This window comes from Pleurodeles waltl, chromosome 4_2 (genome assembly GCF_031143425.1).
Source record: "Pleurodeles waltl isolate 20211129_DDA chromosome 4_2, aPleWal1.hap1.20221129, whole genome shotgun sequence".
NCBI lineage: Eukaryota > Metazoa > Chordata > Amphibia > Caudata > Salamandridae > Pleurodeles > Pleurodeles waltl.
In genome coordinates this window covers 1,019,839,869-1,019,858,091 of record NC_090443.1, presented here as the reverse complement: position 1 = coordinate 1,019,858,091, position 18,223 = coordinate 1,019,839,869, and the positions used below count along the sequence as shown (strand labels likewise).

Sequence of the window (18,223 nt, the reverse complement as noted above, 5' to 3'; positions counted from 1 at the left end):
CTGGGCTTGCAATTATAAATATTTCACAGGCAAATTGTCCTGAACAGAGGGAACCAGGAAATTGACAAATAGGATGCTGTCTTAAAATACCTTTGTGAAAACGTGTCTTATGAGCTTTGGATTCGAATTTATAGAAGCTGTTTTTCAGTTATAGCCGAACCTCTGGTTGCTGTGCCATAGTTTGCTCAAAGTCAGCCTGCAGTGACCTTATGATGGGTACTTAACGAGGGGCGGGACACTGGAGGAAAGAGCAGTGCAAAGGGACAGGCACCTTTCCCAGAGAAAAACACTGCCCATTTGTTCGTGTTTTATAAGACTCGGCAACCAAATGCCTGTCATGCCAGAGAAAACCACTGGTCAGCTGGCTCCACTCGGCCACGCTGCTAGCATCCCCGAGCTTCCACAGTACACAGTCTCCCTTGGACTGGGGGAGGGCGCGGGTTTGTCAATGATCGACAGGAGCGCTGCCCTGTCACCTTTGGATCGTGGAGAGGTGGGCGCAGAAGGGAGAACGTGATTGGCCCTCTCACTACAGCTGCTCTACGGGGCAGGCTCTTTGGGCGCCATCGTTCCCCAGAACCAGAGAAGAGAGTGAAGGCTTCTAGGCGCTGCTTCTGCACGCAGGTAAGGAAGGGGCCACGGTGTTCCTTATGGCTCGAGGAAAGTGAATATCTTTATACGTATACGTCTCTATCCGTTACATATTACAATTTCTGTAACCTATGTTAAGTATATTGCGTGACACGTAGTAACCATTCATATGGTCTCGAAACGCTGTCGGATTCTGGATTAATGATATTGTGTTTGTGTTTTAAACGTGGATGTATTGGTATTCTCTGATTAGGCACACGAACTCATGGTTTAAGGTGCCATGGTTACAATCACAACTTTCAGCCAATCAGCGCAGGGCACCTCTTCCTCTCTGGAGGTGAGGGGACCACCAAATGGCACGTGAGCTCAAGTGATGCCCACAGTGCAGGCATCTTGAGGGTACTGTCTCCTGATTCCAGACGAATCCATCCACAGCACGAGAAAGGATAGATATTTGGGCAACCAGAGTTCATAAATCACTAGTCAAACCTGGGGCAGGGTAGCCCAGATTTGTTAATCTGTTCTTAATGAAAGCTCTGGCCTGCAAGGGGATGAGTGCAGATTATTCCAAACAGGTTACAGGGCTTGCTTGCAGCAGGAAAACTGTATCATTGTCAGCGGCGTAGCTCGGGCTGTAAGATTTCTTTTTTTTGAGAGGTGGGGGGGGGCTTCAGATTTCCCAACATGTTAAAATACACTACTTGACAAGGAGGGCGCACAAGAGGGGATAGGAGACAGCGAAAGGGAGAGAAATGCAGATTGGTAGGGGTCCTAAGTGAGAAAAAGCACATTATTTTGTGAAATACCCAACATTCTCAAAGTCTTTCCAGACAGAGAGGGAGAGCGTGTGTGTGTTTTGTCTGTGTGTGTAAAAATTCCTGGTGAAATACGAAAGATAGCGCACCATACCTGACTAAAAGCACCTGTACCAAGCAATCCGGATTTATAAAGCGCAGCAAATCCCCCGTGAGGCTAGCTGCTTCGTGGCGCTATGTTCATTCAAAGAGCCATGTTTTGAGTCCTTTTCTGAATTCCTGGAGCGATGCAGCATTCCTGATGTGTAAGGGAAGGTTGTATCAGGCTTTGACCCTCAGGTGAGAGAAGAGGCATCCTCCGTTGTTAGACTGGCAGATCCGCGGGCGTTTGCAAGGAGAAGGGAGGCAGATTGCAGGTGTCTGGTTGCTTGGTGAAAAGGTTTTTAGTTTGTTGATGTATGCTGGTCTGTTGTTGTGCAGGGCTTTTGTGTGCATAGGTCAGCATCTTGAACTGGCATCTCTTCTGGAGCAGGAGCCAGTGTAGCTTCCTGGGGTGTGGGGTGATGCAGTGCTTAATTTGTAAATAAAAAGGTGCCGGTGCCCAAAGCCCGCCTTTTAAACATGCGGCTACTGCAATTAAATGTGCGAACATGGAATACTGAGGCAGCGTTATCCTGAAGCCATCTCGGGCCTCTTCAATCTATTTACAGCCACTCCCTGCCCCTTCAGCTCTCTCTTGCAGCTTTCTACTTTCTCTCTTTGTGACGCTTTTTCGGTTTTCTCTTCCTCCGTCTTTCCCATATGTGTCTTTTGCTCGCACAAATGCTTGAGGCAGAAGACTAAGCGCCAGCCCTCAAACATAAGTGCTGGTGCTCAGCACTGGAAACAACAAGCACAAATTAAGCAGTGAGGTGATGTGAGTCCGTCGGAGGAGGTCAAGTATGAGTCTTGCCGCTGAGTTTTGTATTGTCTTTAGTCTCTTCGGGAGGCGTGCTGTAGTCCAGCCTGCTGGTGACGAGGGCTTGAGTGACAGAGTTTTGTATTGTCTGTAGTCTCTTCTGAAGGCGTGCAGTGATTCCTATGTAAAGAGTGTTACCATAGTCCAGTCTGCTGGTGACGGGGGTTTGAGTGATGGTCAGTCTGGTGCTGATTGGGAGTCACCTGAAAATCTTGTGGGGCACATGTAGGATGTGGAAGCAGGCGGACAAGACTGTGGTTACCTTTTTCTGCATAGATAACTTGCTGTCCAAGATGATGCAGAGGTTGTGGGTGTGGTCTGTCAGGGCAGGGGAAGGGCCGAGTTCAGCAGGCCCCCAAGTGCCATTCCATTGCGAGGTCTTGTCCGTGCTGAGCTTCCAACTATTTATCATAAAATTGATTTATTAGGGAGGTTTGGCACCCCAAACACCCTCACCTGAAGCTTCACCCTTGATCATCCTCACACATGACTGTCATGCACATTGAGGCAACGGAAAGGGCCAACTTGTGTATTGTGCTGTAATCAGTGTGCAGTAGATTTACACAGCTGAAAGTGCAACATGACTCCACCTAGCATCAGCAGCAAGATCATTGAAAAAGCAACCTATGATGACATCAGTGCTGCCCAGCTACATAACTACTATCCTGGCATCAGATCGTGATGCAGCTCAGAGACCGACAGCCTGCACATCGTACACAATTCCTTCCTGACTACAGATGAAGATGAACTGAGCCTCCTGATATTGCTGAACCCCTCAGCTGCCTTCGACATGGTCAGCCATCCGACCCTCACACACGCCCAGGAGTATCACATGGGATTCACAAGACGTGCTTCCTCTCACCTTTCCAACCAACACCAATTTGTTCACATGTCCATCCCCAGATCACAAAAGAGCCATATCACGTGTGGAGTCACCCAAGATTCCTGTCATCTAAAACATTTAAATGCAACCAATTGGCTTTCTACTCACAGATAACAGCATCAAGTTTCATCAATACGCTGATGTTACTCAAGTGTCGCTGTAAGTCTCCTCTACTTCAGACATCCAATACCTCAAACACTGCTAGCACATCATTCAGAACTGGACGCCCAGCGCTACGTGAAGCTCAACCCAACAAAGACAGAATTTCTGGTATTTGCCATGGATATCAAACAAGATACTGTGCAAACCTAGTCCTGAACTCCAACTCTTACTGAGTGCCAAGTCACTTGAATTCACCATGGGCAGAACAAAAGAAGCACAGCATGGTACCAGATCTCTCTTCTGAAGAAAGTCAAATAATTTCTTCCAGAAAGCAACTTTAGCACTGCTGATCAAGACCTTGTACTGTCACATCTGGATGGTGGATCTCGCACCTACTCCATTGCTTCCCAGACTACATCCTGGCACCTGTTAGGGGCATCCTACATGCCGCAACATGTCTCATCCAAAGCCTGAAGAATTATGATCATATCACTCCCATCATTTACAAAGTAATATGAACTAGCACCTTTGCTCTTCTTGCGGGCAAGCTCACAATCACTGGTGGCTCTCGGCAACACTGCAGCCAGGGTGACATCTGACTGCAAACACTGACGTGTAGAAAAGACAAAAAGCAAGACAACAACCCTTTTCCATTTATGCAACCCAGGATATGGGAAAGCATCCCTTTATCCATCAGGACCGGCCCAGCACTGTTCCAGTTTACGACAGAGATGAAGACTCACTTCCTTAAAGAACACTACATCACAGCGGATTAACTGTCCACAACTCAGCTTCCTCTCTTATTACTTATTGGCTTTGTTTGCCTATGACCATGTACAGCGCTCTGATGGCTTTTGGCTAGGTTAGCAATACAGAAATATTATATACTTACATATCATGCAAATGCACATGATAAAGGTGCACAGCCTACAAAGCACCTAAACGGGCAGTAAATAAGCCAGTTATGGAGCCTTTAGCATTCTTTCTACTATGGGATCACTAGATCTTCATTTACAAGGCATCACAGCCAGCACCACAGCTTGTTTTACAGATAAGCTCACCACCTCTGGTGCACCTGCAGCCTAGAAACCATAAAACTGCAGACTTTGATGTGTAAAAAAGCATCTGTGTATCCAGGATCTGGAAGAGCATCCGTCATATCCATCAGGACTATCTAGCTCTTCTCCAATTCAGGAAAGAGTAGAAGACACACCAATGCATTAACAGTTCACAAACCAGCTACCTGTCACATCATTCAATTTTGTGCTTGCCGTTGACTGCACAGAGCACTGCACATACTAACATATATACATACATATATACATACATCTTGTCTCAGGGTTACATGAACGTTTTGGCTGCCACAAGCCACTCTCTGTAGCCAGAAGGGTATTACTGCTGAAAATGGTGGTCTTACTTGTTTTGCCAATTTGAAGTCCTGGGGGGTTTATTGAGACTTAGGTGCTGTTCTGGTGGACATAGTGTGGAGCAATAGAAAGTGCAGAGTGGTATTAAATAAACTGCGGTTGCCAGCGGCAAATGGTGGGCTAGGTGTCCCGGACTATGAGTTGTATTATTCAGCTACAAAGACGAGGGAAGATGGGAAGTACAGATACCCGTACAGGGAGGGAAATGATGAGCACCCTTTTCAAACTCAAAGAAGAAAGAGAGCTCTGCCAATATTGCTGAATGCCCTCAAATATTGTTGCCTAGGTGCCTACAGGGCACACACACACGGACACCTTACACGGCTAAGATATCTCTGCTGGAACTGCTGAGGTTGTGTATTGGTTAGGGGGCCTAGTATCTTGTAATTTAAAAGGATTAACTTTGATGGGTGACATATCAGGGTGGAACTTCCAGATACATTCAAGACCCTAAGTGCGAGCAATACATAGATCCCTGGTATCAAGGGTGAAACGTGTGTGGCGGCAGTGTGATTAGACACCTTACCCACACAAGGAGCTGCAACTAATACTGTGGCTAAGGGGATGAAAACAGTGTCTTCGCTGTGCTGGGCAATCCTTGCCCTCTCAAGGGGCTTCCTAGATGTGCTGAGGGATAAATGGACAGTGGATACTGACCATCATGTCAACATGGGAAAGCATACTGAGTGCCACACCAAAGGTCTCAGCAATGCTCGCATTAAGCTGATACGGTTACATTTTGTATCCAAAGCTTATATTACACCACGAACATTAATAGATACTCTGTCGTAGAAGCTGTTCTATGCTCTAGTTGTAGGTTTTTTCCACATGGTCTGTGGTTGCCCTGGACTGGAGAGGTATTGGGAGGAGGTAATCCTCATCTTAAACTACGCCATTGATGGTTGAATCCAGACCTGCCAACTCACATGGTGCCATTGAGAGAGCGTAGCGTATATAAACTCTATTAACATGAAAAGTTTTATGAATTAATGTGTGATTATGCCGCATAGAAACTGTAATAGTAAATTTTTCTTAAACGTGCACTTGAAAGGTGACCACAGGGAGTGGCCACCAATCTATACGTAAACTAATAATGATTACTAAAATGTTTATGTATTATTATATTGAATAAGTTCTATACCAATTATTAATCACTGTGTTACTGAATTTGTGCTGAAATCCTTGTAGGCCTTAGGTTAGCTTGAGCCGAAGCTTAGCTGCTTGGCTCTCATATTAAATGTATTTTTCCTATCTTGCAGTGTGCTGACTCACAAAAGGACATGACCTCTTGTTTGCTTCAAAACCAGAAGCCGAATGTAACCATGCTAGATCCGTTCTCATGCATTCTTCATTGCTTGTAGGGTGATATTAAACAAAATGCAACAGTGTAGATTAATGTAATGTACAAGGTCATTCAAGCCGGTGAAGACAATGGAGCTACTCACCAACAGATGTGCAAAGAATTACAGAAAGATTAAATCATACCGGAGGTGCCACCTCTGAAGACATCGAACAGGAGAACCAATGAGAGACTTGTAAAATAATATGGGGTGAAAGATTAATGCCCTAATGTATTTTCTGATAGGTTAAAGATAGTGGGGTATAAACACGGACCAATCAAATATTAGGGGAATGTACAACGGAAAAGGGATAAAAACCCATGACACGGGGAGCCATTTAGGTGGTTTAGGGAATGCTATTGATTTTATCCAGAAACTTTGTCACTCTGTTTGGTGACTTATTGGTTCGCTTACAACCATCCTCGTCCTTAGATTGCCCATTTACACTTTGCCTCCTTATGAGGGAAGTGCCCCCATCATTGCCCCGGAGCTGACTTCTGACGGATGGCGATTTGACTGATGTCCTGAAGACGAAGACTGAACCTGTGACTTGACCTAAACTTTGGAGGGTAATTATGACAATGCATTTGTGATTTGTCTGTTTGCTTTTTCTTTCTAGGTACCAACTGCTTACTTTTGACAGAGACCATAGTTAGATGTTTTCCAAATTGGTGTCCTAAATTGTGTTGCATGAAGCCCAACATGCTAATGCTAATCGGTGGGTAGGATAGGTGTTCACTAAATTGACGCAAAATAGACAAACGACCGAATCTATGCTTTGTTGAACTGACGCGTTATTGACTCTCTGCTAAAGTTGATCTATGTTTACGCTGTAATATGTTTTGATGTTTGTGATTCTCGCCTTAATTAAATCTTATCAAAGTTGCCATATCGTGACTATGCTATTATGTTTCTTGGTTTTGAGATTGACGTATCTGCTTTTAGAATTGTAATCAATAGGGAATAAAACCTCCTAAAATTCTACTAAACTGGTGTGGTTATTCATGACTGCAAGGTCATGGTAGTGCTTTGAATTGATTAGTGACTTTAATTAAAGTGAAATGTATTGTTATGATAAATACTGATGACATTATTGACGTATTGATTGACATATTGATTAGCTATCTTGTCCTAAGGTGTCTCTCAACTAGGTCAAAAGATTCATTGGCCTAAAACGAGTCCTGATGTGTAATAAATTATCATAAAGGGACGCGTTAACACCACATGCCCCACATGATTTCGCCTCCCTTCCCGGTCAGGAGCCAAAGTCTTCAGAAGCTCTGAGAAGATGATGTCCATGAAGGGGTGGGAAAACACCTCAGGACATCGGTGACATCCTCAGCAACCACTTTTTTTGTTATTTTGGAAGGGGTTAGGGGTCCTAGTGTGGGGAAGAGTGCCTCTTAGGTAGCTGTGGGCACTAGGCCACCCCTATCGGTTTGGGATGGACTGTTCACATGGGGAGCAGGTTCAAGACTGATTTGCAAATGGCTGGGTCCAAACTGGGGTGGCATGGTGGACGAAAAAATGATGGATGGGAAGCGGCCTGAGCAATTGCCTGTGGCTGAGATTAATTCAAGAATTGGATCCATCAGCTTGTTGTTTTGCCATTAGACCCCCCTAAGGGGACATACTGAGAGAAGAAATAGCGTACGAAATGGAAGCCAAGTCATAGAGACTCAAGTTAGAGTTCTGTTAAGCCAGATCAACCACCTGTCTCCCCATAGCCTTGTCAGGGGGCCCTGGCTGCCCACTCAGTGGGTGCAGTTGCAGTTTGGAGATGTTCTACTTGTGTGCTTGCAGATGGCAAGTCCTCAGCGGAAGAAATGCAAAAACGGGCAAGAGCATCCTACGTTTCCAGCACTGCAAGGAATTTCATGCATACACTGCCAAGGCCAACTCAGCCTTTCATCATTCCAAGCTTAATGAAACAAGTACTGGATTAGATTGCTAAACAGTAATTCCATAAACACATTTACCGTAAGGACCAGGGTGGACTAAAGTCCATATGTTTTGGTTTTGGCTCAGAAGTGTAAGTCAGCTTTAAAGGACTATCAAGAAAACTGTTGTGTCGCCAGAGCCTCTTTTTACTCCGATAAAATAGTTGTGGCCCAAAATTGCCCTAAAACACTTTTTCAGGTAGTTAAAACACTCTCTGACCCGGGCCAACATCGCTCCTGTTACCCAACTCTTACAATCTCTGTTTGAGGAGTTAGACGACTTTTTCTTCAAAAAAGTGACGGACATCCAGTACATTTAGGTCATTCCAGCGTGTCCTGCGTTTGTGGGGTGTTTCACCTCATAGACAGGCCTTCTTTTACATCGCTTCTTGCGTCCATCAAATCAGGCTCTCCACTTGACCCTTGTCCCCCTTCGGTGCTTGGCAAGCTTACCTGTTCTGCCTTGGAGAAATGTATCCAACTTCTGAATGCATCTCTCACAGAGTTTCGGAATCCTGGAAACTTGCCTTGGTCACCCCACATCTGAAAAAGCCAAATCTTGACCAATTTATATGGTGAAGCGATAGACCCATATCTCTCTTGCCTACTTTGGCCAAAGTGTGAGAAAGAAACATAAATCAGCAACTTACATCATTAACTGAACTAAATGGCCTACTTCACCCTTCACAGTCAGGCTTTAGAGCTGGTCACAGCACTGACTCAGCCCTTCTCTGTGTTACTAGATACCTCAGGCATCAGTTAAATACTAGTGGCACTGCTGCACCTATCCTCTTAGATCAGTGGTTCCCAACCTGTGGTCTGCGGACCCCCAGGGGTCCGTGACACATTCCCAGGGGGTCCGCAGGCCTGAGCTGGCAGGAAGACACCTCTCCAGCTGGGGCCTCCCAGAAACACGAGCGTGTTTTTCTATTCATTACTTTATTTATGCAGCAGTTTAAAAAGCACTGCAAATTCATCCACCAACTTTCATGCAAAAAATGAAAAGGTCAAGAGAACTCTTATGATTAATGTTCCTGCAGGAGAGAGATGGGAGGTTTGACTAGCGATAGTTCTGACTCATCTAAGGTAGCGCAGAGGGTTAACATGCCTGCTGCAAAGAACGTACATTATGCAAAGAACAATATTTTATGTGCACAGCACAGTGGGTTACTGCTTTTGTGACAGATTATTTTGTCACTGTGCATTTCATAAATTACAATCGTAATGTAGCACAGAGAGCTATGAACTGCAGTCAAAGAGCTGCATGCAACCCGCCTGGCATAAATTAGAAATTTGTGTTAAAAAATGTTTGCTTGCAAAGGCATGCATTCTTATTATTAAAGTCAACGCTAACCACAGTGTTATGTTCTGAATCCCGAGTTTGAACATCTCCAAACTAAGCACGCTTACAAAATGCCTACCAGTATAGATGACATGTGAATACTACACTTTGTAGTCCACCGTAAAGCGCTCCGACACCCTACAGTGGTATGAGAGGTGCTATTAAACAAATGAATTACATGTGACAGAGAGGTTATGGAGAGAAGAGAGGCCCTTATGGTTTTACTTCCTTTCCCCACCACATTTATATGTGAAAAAGCTTCTCAGATCTTATGTACCTAAAAATAGAAACAAATGGCTTGGGAAATGTAGAATCTAACCTTAGGATTCTGCTTCCCTACATAAAACCAAACATTGAAAAGTTAGTCATCGAGATGCAGTATCGACCTTCCCATTAAAATCTTTTGATTTTTTAACATATTTTCAAAATAAAATAATTATATCTTTAGTAATTTAAGTATTTGTTTGGTGGGTTCTTGTTTGTGTATTTTTTGCAAATTACTGTTTTAATTCTTGAAATTTAAATTGTACAAGTTGCTTGGGGGTCCCCGGCTTTCAACAGTGATTCAGTGGGGGTCCTCGGGAGTCAAAAGGTTGGGAACCACTGTCTTAGATCACAGTGCACAGTGACACTGTAATCACACCACGCTTCTTTTAAGTGTAGCGGAAATGGGAGTACAGGGCATTGTCATGTCTTTGTTGAGATCCTTCCTCCAAGACCGCACATTCCAGGTTTATACACATCATCATAGTTTAAAGCCTCACTCTTTAACTTCGGGGTACCTCAAGGGTCCACCCTAAGACCTCTTTTTAGGTTGAGTGTAGCAGCGCGCAAGCCCTGCTTTTTCTGAAGTGTTGTTATGTATTTGTGGGCTGTAACCACATCCACCTCCCGCCCATCACTTTCATTCTTTCCTGGGCTTGCAAAAATATCTTGATGTCATTGGTAAAATGCTTTATGTTTGTCCCGCCTTGACACTGTTTTATCATGCACCATTGCCGATATGCTTTCGTGTGTGTAAACTGCTTTTTAGGGTCGAGCCTGGTTCGCTTGCGAGACGCTTTAGTAAATAGAAAAGGGCTCAGAGCTTCGTCCATGTCACGTCAGTGTCTTTCATTGGTTTGTGGGCTTGCCTGTTAAAATCTGCTTGCTTTCATTGGTGGAAGGCATGCATACGCCATGCCTTTTCCAGTGGTTAGCCCTCCTCGAGTGCAGCAGCCAAGTACTGAAAACATGCGAGGCTCGCTGAATCTCTTCAGGTTTGTGGACTACTTTTTATCTTTTTTTTGCAGCGCGATCTCACTTGGCAGAAGCCCAGCGCTTTGCATGACATCGACCCCGTTACATACATAATTGCACTTTTGCCGATAGGTTTCATTACGAGTGAACTGTAGTTGTTTTTTTCTTTCAATGTGGAAAGAAAAATCCGGTTGGGAGTTTACAACTGCTAATAGCCGTGCAATCGCGCAGTTTTTTTCTTTCAATGTGGCTAGAAAAATCAGGTTGGGAGTTTACAACTGCTAATAACTGTAACTCGGAGAAATGCGGGACCCTAGTGCATTGCAAATGCTTGTTTCGTTTGTCTGTCCCCTTTGCGCTCCATGTCACTTTGAAGTACATAAAATCAGAAGTATGCGGCGTGACTGCACTGAGAAGGAGAAGCCTGGTTGTTCTTCTAAGGGGCCATGTAGTGCTGCGGTACAGGACTGTGTGAACACGCTTTTTATTAGGGTTGAGCCTGCGTCGCATGCGCTCGTGCATGCGTATCGCTAGTGAGGCGCTTAATGTATTAGAAAACGGCTCGGAGCCCCGTCAACGTCACGTCAGTGTCTTTCATTGGCAAGTTGGCTTACCTGTTAGAATCCGCTTCCTTTGATTAGTGGAAGGCACGCATACGTCATGCCTTTTCCGGTGGTTAGCCCTCCTCGAGCACAGCGACCAAGTACAGAAAACATGCGAGGCTTGCTGTTTCCCGTCAGGTCTGTGGACTACTTTTTCTCTATTTTCACAGCGCGATCTCGCTGAGCAGAAGTCAAGCGCTTCGCATACTATCGACCTTGTTGCACAGTTAATTGCACTTTTGCCGGTTACGTTCATAATTGCACTTTTGCCGATAGGTGTGAACAGTAGCAGCGTCTTTTTCTTTTAATGCAAGAAAAATCTGGTTGGGAGTTTACAACTGTGAATAGCTATAACTCCGACAAATGTGATACCCTAGTGCATTGCAAATGCTTGTTCACATAGTCATTGGCGATCTGTTTATCGAGTATTCAGTGAACCTCTTCCGCGGTCTTTGCTGGCCCAGAGCATATGCGTGCTGCTGCAGTGGGGACCACGCATGGCCATGATGCTTTTAAAAAGGTTCCAGAGCAGTGCAAAGTGTGCGCTTTCTGGTAGGCTGTATTGCGTTATTCCTGTTCATCATCATGAAATGTGCGTCATTACAAAGCACAATGCGATGCAACTTTTGTAAAAGCAGCACAGGAAGAATCTTTAAAGAAAGGAGGGACCATCTTCGGTGGAGCTGCAGTTGTCAGAGCTCCCAGATCGAGGTTCTTCTAGTGGGCAACCTCCCAAACCAATGGGGACCTCACTTGTGGCCACAACCAAGGGTACTTCTCCCACTCCAGTACAGTACTAAAATATCTACAGGTATGGCTTGCTGACAAGCTACCCAAGAGCCATCAGATTACAAAGGTGGCGGCCACCTGCTTTGGCATTTTTAAATGTCTCAGGGAAATTCTTGCCTGTTTCCTGGTCTCAGTCCGTAAAACTGTAGTCCAGGCCCTGGTCATTTCCAGACTGGGCTATGGTAGTATCCTCTATCTGGGCATTTCAAATGCCCTAATCAGATGCCTTCAGAAGGTAAAAAATGTTGCCGCACGGCTTCTGCTTCATCCCCCTAAATTCACCCCTCCCACCAGCCACAATCAATTCAAAGCTTTAAGCTATATGCATAAATGCCTACCCAAAAATGTATTTTAGATTCTTAGTGTCCTGGTATTCACCCACATGCTCTTTGTGCTCTAGACATCTTGATGTAGCTGTGATTCCCAGAATCAGGAAATCCCACCAAGGAGGCTGTTCATTTTCCTATCTGGGCCTTAAGCTCCGGAACGCTCTGCCTTTGACGCAATGTTGTTCGCTCACAGCCTTTCGCAAATTGCTAAAAACCTGGGTGCTCCAACTTCTTAAATTCTCTTTAAATCTCATTGCTTTCTCAGATAGTATTCTGGTTTGACTCATGCTTTTGTGATGAGCCTAGCGCTGGGAAACCTTCTCTAGGTAGCCATGTGCTTTATAAATTACGCACCCTTGCCATTCATTCACCCTAAAAACTCCTTAACACCCAAAAACCCATACCCACCCTAAACCCTAAAAATATCTTATCACCCAAAAACCCATACCCATCCTAAACCCTAAAAATATCTTATCACCCAAAAACCCATACCCATCCTAAACCCTAAAATTATCCTTGCCACCCAAAAACCCATAACCTCCCTAAACTCTAAAGAAACACTTACCACGCAAAAACCCATACCCACTCTAAGCCCTACAAATGACCAACATAGAAGTTCACTTAAAAAACTAAAGGTTACATGGACATTATAGTTAGGCTCTCATTTTAAATGTACAAAAACCATAGAAATTCACCAGTTATAGTTGAGTTGTTTCAAGTCCTAAGGTAAGTATAACTCCCGCCCTCGCCATGCACTGCTAATTACCCATCAAATGATGGCACTCAAGACATCTTTTATAACACCATTGATAATATCATTGTAATATTTGCAGTAAAATGTTTGACGAAAAAACTGTGCATGGCGGGGGCAAAAGTTATAGTTACCTTAGGGCACAAGTTATAGTTACTTGAGCTAATTATAACTATAATAATAGGTGATTTTTTTATGGTTTGGTACTTTTAAAATATGAGGTTAACTATAACTTCCCTGTAACCTTTGTTTTTTTAAAGTGAATATGTAAATATATATATATATATCTTAACACTTACCTGTAAAACCTTTACAACGAATATGCCTTTACCACTCATTCATGCCTTTAAACAAAATTCATTGAAATGGCATGTGTGGTAAAATCATTTTCGTTGTAAATGCATGTGTCGTAATGTTGCATGCATGGTTAAGCCTTCATTGTAATGTTTGTTTCCCATTTAATAACTGATGCCACTGAATGATGTTTCAAAGATCTGAGTAAGATCTGGCATTAAGATCAGTTTGTGGACAAAGATTTGCAATCTCTTGGAGTACTCCTTGAATATATACGTCTGTGGCTGTGTACATTGGTATTGGTCTTGTGTGCTAGGTCCTTGCTCACCAGTGTGTTAAGGTAGTATCCCTAAACCTACAATACTTTAGTGCCCCTCTCTGAGGAACCAGCCTTTTGAAGAGCACCCTGTGTTACCTATCATGACAATGGCTCAGGAACTTCCTAGTGGTGAGGCTTCCGGATAAGTACGCTTATTTTCAGATGGGTTTGGAAGTGCTGCCATGTGAAGGACTGCATCTGCTAATTGTGATGCACAGTGCCCAGGCCTGGCATGCGTACGCAGGTGTGCACCAATACAGTAAAGGCAACAAGCAGCGTATGGTTTGCCATCATCTATACCACGGTCTGTCCAGGCCATCTTGAATTTCTATTTGACCTGGCATATCTGCCCTCATCTTCACCCAGTCTTCCACTGGTTTAAAGATGCCTCAACCGCCTTCAACTGGCCCTAAACACTATTTGCTGACCCCCCTCCCACCCTTTTCCTGTTCTTAACACTCAAGATTGAACAATGATGTTTGACACACAACACACCCTGAATCCACAGAGATCACATGGCTGGTGGACTTTGAGAAGTGTTGACACTGACCTTTCCCCTAATGTTATCAGAGGCTGTTAGGCCACCAAAAACTTTCTCTGAGGACTGAGCTCCTGGGAAAGTTCACTGTGACACCACCTAAACTACAAACGTAACTTCCTGGGTCCTTAGACTTGAAGGCCTTATGTCCACCAAGGGGTTTGAGGTCCGGGGCCTGACTCTTGGCCTGTTTCTTGCCCTGATGAATGCCCAAGACTAAAACAACAAGTATTTGTCCCACCAGCTCTCAATGGAAAGAAGATGCCCACCATCCCCAAGCCTTTAGTGTACTGCTAACATCATTCCATCTCTGGCCCCTGGCCTGTGTGTAATCCCATGGCATGCTCAGCAAAGTTCACCTACACCCAGTCTGTCCTCGACTGCCACATCAATTGTAGAACTCCCCATTCTGGATTTCCCAGTCTGCTTTTTCATATTCAACATGATTACTCAGACCGGGGACAATAGGCTGTGGGCGCACTAAAGTTTATACAAGCTTTTTCCTCACAATTTTAAAGATTTAACTTCACACAACGAGAAAGAAGGGGGTTCCTTCTTGTTTGACACCAGCCACAGAATAACATTTTAAGATTTGTGTAGAAATTCAGTGGCACTGTAACAGACAATTTCATAGCTTCAACAAATCAGCATCTTAGTTCATAGCTCATGGTTGAAATGTCATGGATCACAAAGGGGAAATGTCCTGATAGAGAGCGTGAGTCTATTTTTTTGTGTTTCTCCAAGGCACTTGCATGCCTTGCGTGGAAATATGTGAGGACTCAACTGAGAACCATATTTGTTGGGGCACTTTAATGCTTTATATGTGTCCATGCCCAATTGATGTGAATGCATGACTCCTGACTGAGTGGGCTTTTTAGGTCTGGCCTAAGGACAAATTACGCTGTTTTGCCTGCCTAGTGTTTTTCAGGAAAATCATACAAGAATAAAAACATTTATAGGGGCTTCCAGCCAACAGTGTTTCAACATTGGTCTGTTGACATGTCAGTCACGTTATACTCCTTCCCACTATAGCAGAAGGTTTAGATCATCAGACTAGCCCACTCCAGTCATTTGATGATTTCACTGTGAGAGACTGCATTTTGCGCTTGCACTTGTACTCATTCACCTAAGAAATTGTTCCCCAAGTATAGAATTTAAGAAGCACTGCACTTCCCAATTACTGATAATCCCTAGGTAGAACAAGGGTTTCATCAACTATTTTCATAACTGTCAAGAAACGTGTTGTAAATTACAATGCTGATTCCTCACTAAAAAGCAATGTAGGTATATTTATCATACTGAAAATGATCATTGATGTCATTGGAGAAGCTACAGTGTATATACAGAGTTCTAGGTTGAAGCCACACTCCCCTCAGGTTTTTGACTGACGTTTCGGCCCCTTGTATCTGACTTGAGTCACATCTAGCAGGGGCGGCTCCTTCGCTATGGCATCTCCCCCCTGTAGGAGGCTGGACTGGCTTGTAGTGAGTACCAAGGGGTACTTGCACCTTGCACCAGGCCCAGTTATCCCTTATTAGTGTATAGGGTGTCTAGCAGCTTAGGCTGATAGATAATGGTAGCTTAGCAGAGCAGCTTAGGCTGAACTAGGAGACGTGTGAAGCTACTACAGTACCACTTAGTGTCATATGCACAATATCATAAGAAAACACAATACACAGTTATACTAAAAATAAAGGTACTTTATTTTTATGACAATATGCCAAAGTATCTTAGAGTGTACCCTCAGTGAGAGGATAGGAAATATACGCAAGATATATATACACAATAGCAAAAATATGCAGTATAGTCTTAGAAAACAGTGCAAACAATGTATAGTTACAATAGGATGCAATGGGGAAACATAGGGATAGGGGCAACACAAACCATATACTCCAAAAGTGGAATGCGAACCACGAATGGACCCCAAACCTATGTGACCTTGTAGAGGGTCGCTGGGACTATTAGAAAATAGTGAGAGTTAGAAAAATAACCCTCCCCAAGACCCTGAAAAGTGAGTGCAAAGTGCACTAAAGTTCCCCTAAGGACAAAGTAGTCGTGTTAGAGGAATAATGCAGGAAAGACACAAACCAGCAATGCAACAACGGTGGATTTCCAATCTAGGGTACCTGTGGAACAAGGGGACCAAGTCCAAAAGTCACAAGCAAGTCGGAGATGGGCAAATGCCCAGGAAATGCCAGCTGCGGGTGCAAAGAAGCTTCTACTGGACAGAAGAAGCTGAGGTTTCTGCAGGAACGAAAAGGGCTAGAGACTTCCCCTTTGGTGGACGGATCCCTCTCGCCTTGGAGAGTTGTGCAGAAGTGTTTTCCCGCCGAAAGGACGCCAACAAGCCTTGCTAGCTGCAAATCGTGCGTTTGGCGTTTTTGGACGCTGCTGGGGCCCAGGAGGGACCAGGAGGTCGCAAATTGGACCTGAAGAGAGAGGGGACGTCGAGCAAGACAAAGAGCCCTCACTGAAGCAGGTAGCACCCGGAGAAGTGCCAGAAACAGGCACTACGAGGATGCGTGAAATGGTGCTCGCCAAAGTTGCACAAAGGAGTCCCACGTCGCCGGAGACCAACTTAGAAAGTCGTGCAATGCAGGTTAGAGTGCCGTGGACCCAGGCTTGGCTGTGCACAAAGGATTTCCACCGGAAGTGCACAGGGGCCGGAGTAGCTGCAAAGTCGCGGTTCCCAGCAATGCAGCCCAGCGAGGTGAGGCAAGGACTTACCTCCACCAAACTTGGGCTGAAGAGTCACTGGACTGTGGGGGTCACTTGGACAGAGTCGCTGGATTCGAGGGACCTCGCTCGTCGTGCTGAGAGGAGACCCAAGGGACCGGTAATGCAGCTTTTTGGTGCCTGCGGTTGCAGGGGGAAGATTCCGTCGACCCACGGGAGATTTCTTCGGAGCTTCTGGTGCAGAGAGGAGGCAGGCTACCCCCACAGCATGCACAAGCAGGAAAACAGTCGAGAAGGCGGCAGGATCAGCGTTACAGAGTTGCAGTAGTCGTCTTTGCTACTATGTTGCAGGTTTGCAGGCTTCCAGCGCGGTCAGCAGTCGATTCCTTATCAGAAGGTGAAGAGGGAGATGCAGAGGAACTCGGATGAGCTCTTGCATTCGTTATCTAAAGTTTCCCCAGAGACAGAGACCCTAAATAGCCAGAAAAGAGGGTTTGGCTACCTAGGAGAGAGGATAGGCTACTAACACCTGAAGGAGCCTATCAGCAGGAGTCTCTGACGTCACCTGGTGGCACTGGCCACTCAGAGCAGTCCAGTGTGCCAGCAGCACCTCTGTTTCCAAGATGGCAGAGGTCTGGAGCACACTGGAGGAGCTCTGGACACCTCCCAGGGGAGGTGCAGGTCAGGGGAGTGGTCACTCCCCTTTCCTTTGTCCAGTTTCGCGCCAGAGCAGGGCTAAGGGGTCCCCTGAACCGGTGTAGACTGGCTTATGCAGAATTAGGCACCTCTGTGCCCAACAAAGCATTTCCAGAGGCTGGGGGAGGCTACTCCTCCCCTGCCTTCACACCATTTTCCAAAGGGAGAGGGTGTCACACCCTCTCTCAGAGGAAGTTCTTTGTTCTGCCATCCTGGGCCAGGCCTGGCTGGACCCCAGGAGGGCAGCTGCATGTCTGAGGGGTTGGCAGCAGCAGCAGCTGCAGTGAAACCCCAGGAAGGGCAGTTTGGCAGTACCAGGGTCTGTGCTACAGACCACTGGGATCATGGGATTGTGCCAACTATGCCAGGATGGTATAGAGGGGGCAATTCCATGATCATAGACATGTTACATGGCCATATTCGGAGTTACCATGGTGAAGCTACATATAGGTAGTGACCTATATGTAGTGCACGCGTGTAATGGTGTCCCCGCACTCACAAAGTTCAGGGAATTGGCTCTGAACAATGTGGGGGCACCTTGGCTAGTGCCAGGGTGCCCTCACACTAAGTAACTTTGCACCTAACCTTTACCAGGTAAAGGTTAGACATATAGGTGACTTATAAGTTACTTAAGTGCAGTGTAAAATGGCTG

General features: G+C 45.2%; 1 protein-coding gene across 1 annotated transcript in view; it reads left to right on the top strand.

The window, feature by feature from the left end:
* Positions 1–551: 551 nt before the first annotated feature.
* LOC138293603 (acyl-coenzyme A amino acid N-acyltransferase 2-like) overlaps positions 552–18,223 on the top strand; it is an 81,621-nt gene continuing 63,949 nt past the window's right edge. The window contains exon 1 of the mRNA XM_069232873.1: positions 552–624. The gene's annotated coding sequence lies outside the window, so the exon portion shown is untranslated. The remainder of the gene's footprint in view (positions 625–18,223) is intronic.